At 35.3% G+C, this 9,066-nt stretch overlaps 1 non-coding gene across 1 annotated transcript; it reads left to right on the top strand.

Moving 5' to 3' along the window:
* The first annotated feature begins 381 nt into the window (after nucleotides 1-381).
* Nucleotides 382-454, top strand: Trnad-auc. Its single transcript has one exon. It is a non-coding gene; the product is annotated as a tRNA-Asp (tRNA).
* The last annotated feature ends 8,612 nt before the right edge of the window (nucleotides 455-9,066 follow it).

The raw sequence follows: 9,066 nt of genomic DNA, 5'->3' as shown, positions 1-9,066 counted from the left end.
GGCAAAATGGAGGGAAAATTCAAAAGGTGGTGTTGAGATGGGAAGTTAGTGCCCGAAGGGATCGAAGTCACGATAGCTCAAGTGGTAGAGTAGCGGCGTATCAAGCCGAAGGTCGTGGGTTCGAATCCCGCTCGTGACACTGACTTTTTATCTCAACTTAAAAACCTTAATTAATTGAATGTTATTAATTGGTCAAGCGGACCACGAAAAATAGTGAATTTAATTGTTTAAAATCAAGTACACTTCACTAAAGCTCTCCGTGGCCATCTCATTTGTCGCCGAGAATCCAATCCGATTACACGACATTTGAAAAATGGCAAAATGGAGGGAAAATTCAAAAGGTGGGGTTGAGATGGGAAGTTAGTGCCCGAGGGGACCGAAGTCACGATAGCTCAATTGGTAGAGTAGCGGCGTATCAAGCCGAAGGTCGTGGGTTCGAATCCCGCTCGTGACATACTTTTTATCTCAACTTAAAAACCTTAATTAAATGAATGTTATTAATTGGTCAAGCGGACCACGAAAAATAGTGAATTTAATTTGTTAAAAATATACAAACCGACCGATTTTCCTTGTTAAAATGATTTGCGTCCAAGACTTAAACTCTTTAATTCAACCTTGACTCTTGCCGATTGGGAGATATATCTTTCGACCATTGGGCAAACTATAGCCAGGCGGGGTCTGTTTTTGTTCTGAGTTTTATTTATCTCATTGTTTACTAGGTTTGATTTTGAGATTACCGGTGCCCCAGTTTGTGCCTTCCACTGGCGCCATTTTATTAATGTCGATAGCAACCACTATCCGAGGAACGCAATCGAACGGTTGACTCTTCCCTAGATGGATAAAGGAAAATAATTTTTTTTTGTGCAAACGTTATTTGATTTTATAATTTAGTAAACTGGTGCAATCACATGGTAGAAAATTCTTTCATCTTAGTTAGGTAAAGTCGAAATTCTTCCAATAAATTAAGTTCTCGCTTCAGTAGGCAACTAATTCGTATATTATATTTGATCGTCTATCCATTTGAAAACGTTCAAATAATAACTTTCAGATGATAAATCACCATATAAATAAATGGTTTATAGTTTTACTGTAAAATAATGGCTACTTCGCGGAGTATTTCGTTTAATATGGCACCGCGAAGAACCCCCTACCTTTTTTTTGTCCATCCGACAGCCGCCGTACCTTAGGGGACACTATGCTGTGGGCCATGCCAATTAAAGAACATTTTAATTCTCGAAAAGGAGCTTTCAAATTTAATTCCTTCCTTAGGCCGTACATGTTAAAGGTGCATCTTGAGAAAGCTAAGGGGTTGTTTCTGTTAAATTTTTTTTATTGCATTGAAATACTAAATGGACCTTCTAGGACGAACCATCTATCAAAATGAGCCTTAAATTAAATTCAGCCTCCAGTTGATAAAACAATTAAGTCTTAATTCATTACCTAGCGCTAACAATAACAATGTGGATTCTATCGATTTACTATTAGCCGCACGCGCGTTGTTGTAACTACTTTCAAAGGAAGACAACGATACAATAAAACTTTTATTAGTGATACTATGTCGAAAAATATTAGACAAGTGTCCGACCATTTTTTCCAATGGATCCAAGAGCCGAAAAAGTGTAATTTAGATAAGCAATTCGAAAAAAGAAATTAAGTAACCATTATTGCCAATGAGCCCTGAATTCGAAAAAAAAATAAGTGACAGGTCTTGCCAATGAGACCCTTGAAAGGAAGAAAAATAAGTAACCGATTTTGCCAATGAGCCCTTGAAGACGAAAAAAAAAATGTAAGCGTTCCTTGAAAATATAAGGGGGCATTCTCGCCAATGAGACCTAGAATCCGAAAAAAATTAATTAATGGTTCTACCGATGCCCTAGAATCCGAAAAAAAAATTAAGTGACAGGTCTTGCCAATGAGTCCCTTGAAAGGAAGAAAAATAAGTAACCGATTTTGCCAATGAGCCCTTGAAGACGAAAAAAAATGTAAGCGTTCCTTGAAAATATAAGGGGGCATTCTCGCCAATGAGACCTAGAATCCGAAAAAAATTAATTAATGGTTCTACCGATGCCCTAGAATCCGAAAAAAAATTAAGTGACAAGTCTTGCCAATGAGACCTTTGAAGGGAAAAGAATAAGTAACCGATCTTGCCAATGAGCCCTTGAAGCCGAAAAATTAACTGGGCGTTCTTGCCAATGAGACCCTAGAATCCGAACAAATTAAGTAATCTTTTTTTTTACAATGAGATCCTAAAAACCGAAAAATTAAGTAGTCGTTACCAATGAGCTATAGAAATCGAAATTAATTATTTGCTCTTGCCTGGGCTGTACAATCCGAAAAAATATTTTAATCATTTAAATGCTTTCTAAATATAGTCTTATAACCTTTGCTGAGCATGTATTTCAAGGCTATCGGATAATTTAGTTTTTCCGTAAGATAAGAAAACTATAAGCAGGATGGTATGAAATGATGTTACATACACGAATATAAAAAGTTTCAAAACCCCAAAGACGCTTGCATTTTAACAAGTACGTGTGAAAAATAAGAATGAGATCAACATAAAATCTATGAATGTTTTATATTATGTATCAGGTTCTAATGTATTTACCGAGGCCAAAAAGTTGTGCCATTATGGTAGTCTTACGAACTTCCGCTAAATTTCGTGTAGATAAGTTATCGTTATTTTTGAGCCGTTCAAAAAAAAAAAAAAAAAAAAATAGAATGGAGGGAGAAAAATTAGAGTTTTTTCATCTGTGCTTGTAGTTGTTATCATCGGCCTTCTAGTTCCCGGTGAATCACTCGACTTCTTTTAAGTTCTGAATTTGCTCATGAATGCTATTGCAGCGTGGGCATATTTTCTGATGTCTGCTATGAGTGAGTAGCGGCCAACTCCGGGAACTGCGTAAACTGCGCTATAATTAGACGAGCTGTGAGGTAACGAACTTGGAAACTGACCCGCGACCGGCCGTCACATTCATTTTTTTCTATTCTCATGTCCCAGAAGGATTCCGGCGAAAGGACCGGTTTGATAGAATGAGTAATTTAAAAAAAATTTTAAGCTTTTAAGCCTAAGCTCAATGCCATTAGGTCACCCTTAAATATGATAGGTTTGTTAAAAGAATCATGCAAAACTGACCTTTAAAAAAAAAGAGTTTTTGAAGTTTCGTTTGATTTTATTCTTCATGTCGTTTTCAGGAGTTTGATGACAAAGGATGAGAATTAATCGCGTTTATCTATCAAATCTCTTCTTCAAAAGTTGACTTTGAACTTTAGGCTGTGACGCAGAAAACCAAATGAGAAAAGGGAGAACCTACCGGGATTTAGATTTATAAAAGGGGGAAGGTGTTTTTTATGAGAAATGATAAAGACGAGAAAAGTTATTACATCGAAGCGGTGAAATTAAAATAAGTTGGGAGAGGGCTTTCATTCAAAAAATGAAATCCGTCGCTATGAAATAGCTTGGAAAAAACAGCTGGAAATTCAAATTTGAAATCTATAAAGAAGACTTGCTTTCTCAGTTTATATTTGATCCAAAAAATAGGTTAATAAGTGACACTATCTTAAAATTCGATTAGTGACCTTACAGAAAAACGCCGATTTTGCGATTTTCAAAAAACACTCATTAGCGCAATGAGTATGTAATCGACCTACTTTAATGTATCAACCTAATTTAACGCCAAATGTAATATAATCATAATTGTAGAGAGCTAACCGAACCATCTTTCAACAATGCGAATCATAGTGCTATTGACATTTTTTTAACGGGGTTCGCAACTGCAGAGGTCATATCAACCCTCAGGGCGCCGGTGTTTTTGAAAAAAAGCCCATTTATAAGTATGTTGGGTTCGAATGCAGGGCCGCTGGATTCGAACCCGGGACCTTTAGCTTATAGTGATGAGAGCCGTGTCAACGCCTAAAGCCAGGAACACACTTACCCGATGTTACGCCATGCGACGCTACCCGACGCCTTGCCACGTTTTGGTGGGGTGTGCACATCTATCCGACGCAAGCACACGTCGCGTACAGTCCACAGCGTTTATCACAATAATCACTATCACAATCGCAACGCATCTTTTGTTCTTAATGCACTATTTTGAGCAAAACCTTGTAATAAATTGTTAGTTAAATTTTATGAGCACAACCATCTAATAAATTGTTTGTTAAACTTAATTGTTTTAAATAAAGTTACTCCTAACCATCATAATTAAACAATGTTTATAAAAACTTATGCATTTTTGATCTCGTTTAATTTGGTTTACATTAAAATAACATGTTGTAATTAATATAACGACAAAATTACATGTACTTAGTTTGAAATAAACTACAAAAAATATGAGTGTCCTGTTCCGATGTTACCCGACATTACAAAATGGTGTAATTTTACGAGAAAAACTATGAAATAAATTGTTAATTAAATTTTATGAGCAAAACCGTGTAATAAATTGTTCCAATTTTAGTATAGTAATAAATTCTTAGTTAAATTCATTATATCAAAAAATCGTATTCCGGTGTTTTGATTAATTTTCTGCCAAACCATTAAAATTAATTTTTTAAATAAAAACTAATTAGTTTTTAATCACAGTTAATTTGGTTTATATTAAAATAAGGATGTTGTAAATAATATAACGACAATAATACATGTAGTTCGAATAAAAATATGAGTGTCCGGTTCTTTTGTCTTGTACTCGATGCGACCCGACGAAAATCTGGACAGTGGGGATAGCAGAGCGTCGGGTAGGTTAGCGTGGCATAGCATCGGGTAGATGTGCACGGGGGTAATGCAACCTTATGGTAAAACGGAGTTTGGATTTGCGTCGGGTAGCATCGGGTAGCGTCGCATGGCGTAGCATCGGGTAAGTGTGTTTCTGGCTTAAACCTTTGCGGCCACCGACGCCCCTTACGATGGACATTGCTTGACAATAGTTTGTTTCTTGTTGACGAGGACGATAACCTTCGTGTGATTTTGATCACTACAGCCTTCATGTTCCTCTGTTAAATTTGAAGTATTCCCTAATATGCCAAGACTAGAGATAATATTGCCAATGATGTCGAGGAGGCCGGTTTCACACTAATAAAAGACCGGCATCTGATGAACTACTGAAAACCGTATGGTGGTTGTTCTTGCAGGACTTATTTGCAAAGTCTGCAAAGGCCTTTACCCATGCTCAATCTAAAGGCTCTATTTTTCATACAGATGTCAGCGACATAGATTATGACAAACCATGAAGGAAGGAAGAAAAGATTACAACGATGATTTGAATTCAGAAGAAATGATAGATCACCTCACTTGGAATATCATCCTTTAAACGTTTATAAAATAACGGTGAATTTTAAGAAATAAAAATAAAACTTTTGCGTTACTAAACATTAATTTTCATAGTTTGGTAAATGGATTTTGTTTTATCATATAATTGAAAAAGGATACAAAATTTCGAGTTTTTTTTAGCAACACTTTAAGGTAATCTTGTTGTGTTTTCATAGAACCATTAGGCAATTTAGGCATTTCCAGATGTTAGAGTTGAAAGCAGGTAGTTAGTTGGTCAGCCTGTTCATTTCCTTATATATATTCTATTTCCCGGAAGCCTCTATCAAGTCATTTTCTTGTGTGTTGCGAGAGCCATTAGGCAATTTAGGCACTCCCTAATAAGTTTTGAGTTGAAAGCAAACGCATTGAGTGCCTTCTTAGCTGCATGACTGTCTGTAGGTAAATTTGTGCACCTTTCAGATTTTTCTTTATTCGCTCCTGTGCTCAGAGTTTTATTGCATGGATCTAAGCTTGGAAAATAGTTGGGATCCGTATCAAGGGGCTTTGCTAGGGTATAGATCGGCTCTTTTACCCCTACACTTACTCCCTTTCCCAAATTTGATCCATAATATACAGAAACAAGTTTTTCAATCTATTAGTTTAATTTTTATAAAGTTAAATTGCAAGATATAAAAAATTTTAATTTAAAAAATCCACCCCCTAAAAAAGGGAGATGTAATCTGATTCTCAACCAAGGGTATTGTTATTTTATTTAACTCGGGGAAGAATTTCCTTGGATAAAAAAGTGAGGGAGAGCTTTCATGTAAACCTGATTCAGATATTTTTTATGCTGTCACCTCTGAAAGAAAATCCCGATATATAAATCTCCTGGTTTACTGGATTGGCTCTCTGGAAACAAATTCGGTCTTTTAATTAAGATTTTATCCCTTACAATTATCTAGTTGAACTGATTAAAAATAAATTTGATTTCTCAAACTTCACAGGTGACGGGTTTAAATTAGTACATTAAGCAATAAAATTATGATAACCAGTTGCTATATTTTCATTGGCAACTTTTCAACTTTTTCCTAAGAGTGGGTGAATTTTTTTCGGTGAAAAAGTTTATAGGCAAAGTTAATAAGTTTGTTTTCTAACAAACTTTCATTCACTGGCGTGAGTAAATATTTCCAAAAGGGATTTTAACGGAAAACCAATTAAAACATCGGATATGTTTTCTTTTTAAATAATTGTTTTTATCGCATGATAACCCCCAGGTTGTTTTGTGTTTTTAGAGGAAATAGGAGCTTTCACGCCAGAAACGAGGGCAGAAACGAATAAAGTTCTTGGATTGAGACCCTGATCGTGAATTCAGTAGCTCCTTCTTTCATACTTTCATAATTTTGATTATTTGAGGTTTTAGGATTATTGGATTGGATTGGAAATTATCTATGTCCAACCGCCGTTTTTGTCAGTATTTACTGAACCGAGGAAATTGGTTACACTACAGAAAAAATTAATTGAGTGAACAGAAAAAAACTGTGAAACGTTCAAGTAGCTTAAAAGTACTATATCTGGTCAGACTTTGAAACAATAAGGACTTTGTCCAATTTAAGATGTAAGATAAACTCCTGAAATTTTGACGTCTGTTCGTGGTACACCCTGTATAGTTTTAAGTCCCCCTGATTACAAATATTTCTTTATAAAGACAAACTATAAAAATCCCAAGTCAAAGATTCTCTTGCTAGATTAAAAATATGTTAATTGTGTGCCATGAAAAAGTTAAATAACGTTGTATTTTTACAGTAAAACATGGACTTTACTAAAGCATTAAATAGTGCTTGTCAATTTAAAATTAAAACCGTTGACATTATTTATTTATGTGTAAAAAATGATCAAAAATTTTGTATTTCAAGTTTCTTTTTGTATACATATTTTCGATCTATTCGTTCAACAGTCTTTCTGCTTTTATTAGTTACCTTTAGTTTTACAAAGAAAACATAAAAAAACAGTCGTTTTGGCTCGATTTTCTCCCAAAGGTTTTTCATAAAAATGTCGTCAGTACTCTTGAAATTCTTAGGACTGATAAATTGATTAAAATTCCACACGGCACATTTACTGATCATTAATGTCGATGATTAATTTCAAAGACGCTTTGGGTTAACGATCGATCAGTAATGGCTGTTGTGGCGAATCAATCCATTGATTGATTGATCTATCATTATTAAAAGTAGCTTCATCGGATGGTAAATCTTTTTTGAAGAAACTCCGAATTGAACCTTTCATCCTGAGTCTGCATAATCTTTATGCCTTTTTGTTCAGAATAGTCGGTATAAAAACGAGATCATTTTATGACACTTTTTTATTTACTTTTTCTAGTCATATTTTCTTCCCTAACATTATCACCCAGCTGAACACATTCTTGTGATAAGGATGACCTGGCAGAACGATAATTCAATTTGCTCTCGCCAACAATGAATCATCTACTTTTTCTTGGAATAGTTAAAACCTATAAAAATAAACTATGACAAGAATATTCTCCCTTATTGAACCAATGTATAGCTTTATCAATTTATCCAGAAAAATATAATGGCTACTTTTACGAAACTATTGTTAGTTATTGGTTGTAAAATAGGCTTCGTACCCGTAATCAAATCTTTCAATAAATCAATTTATTATATTTTCCTTGGTCCGGAATTCCATCGGAATTTCAACCAGTTCTGGACCTAGTGCCTTGAATCACCATGTTCCTCCCTTTTTCTGGAAGCATTCCAGGAATGTCGTTTGAAGTTATATTGAGCCGTGTTTTCGCGTGAAGGCTGATCAATTTTTAACGACAAACCGATCCACGATGACCCCTCACGGTGACAACTCACGGTAGCTGAATTTGACTTGTTGATCTCCCCCATTCTTCCGAGGGTATTCAATCAAAAACGTCCATTAAACACTCAAACTGATCACGGCAATCACGCAAGTCTAGTAAAAATCCAACTTGGTTCCCTCTGATAGCCAGGTGACCAACTTTCGGTCTAATTACTCAAGCTATTTAGCGTTCCTTTTGACACAATGATCGATTCCTTTCTAATAGCTATCGGATGTCTGTAATAAATCATGAATGAGGTTTGGATTGGAAAGTCAACAATTTTTTTACAAGATCATACAGTTTAATTACACTTTTAAAAACACGGTAGGAAATATTGTGGATTTTGGCTATGTCACTATATTATAATGTTCTAGAAAGGCGCTTAAATGTGTAAAATTGGGGGTGAATCAAGTTTCCGATGCTTCCATAGAGAAATATCAATTAATAACCGAGGCTTGAAAAACTGGACCGTGCTTGATAGTCAATTTGACTGCTATTACAGGAACATATTTGAGGACAAAAGAAACCCTCTGAAACACATGAAAAGTACCGGAATTATAAAACAGTTTATGGGAGATGGAAAAAAGAATTTTTTCGAGGGAAAAAAAGGAACAAAGGATCTTTATTTCCTGACGCAATGTTACGGATTTTTTTAAGCAACTACTTCATTAAATAAATAAACTTGCAATTGGGTCGTCATTTTGGTCTGCCTATCCTCGCTGGATTGGCTGAGGCCTTCAGTGTGTTAAAAAAATATGTGCTTCGAAAATTCTATTCCTACGAGCAACAAACAAACCCAGGGTATTCATGTCAGGTGATTCGATGACAATTCATAGATATGTTTGGCAAGTCCTTTAAGATATTCTTTTGTACCTTTAATAGGTCGTAAAAGCCGACCGTACAAACTGAGAAAGGACTGTAGAACAAGACAAAAAGACATAGCACCTCCTCACTACGAGAAGAC

This window comes from Cimex lectularius, unplaced genomic scaffold, assembly GCF_000648675.2.
Source record: "Cimex lectularius strain Harlan isolate CLEC.00 unplaced genomic scaffold, Clec_2.1 scaffold141, whole genome shotgun sequence".
In the NCBI taxonomy this organism is placed as follows: domain Eukaryota; kingdom Metazoa; phylum Arthropoda; class Insecta; order Hemiptera; family Cimicidae; genus Cimex; species Cimex lectularius.
Note: the sequence above shows the minus strand (reverse complement) of the source record. Positions and strands in the feature narration are given on the sequence as shown.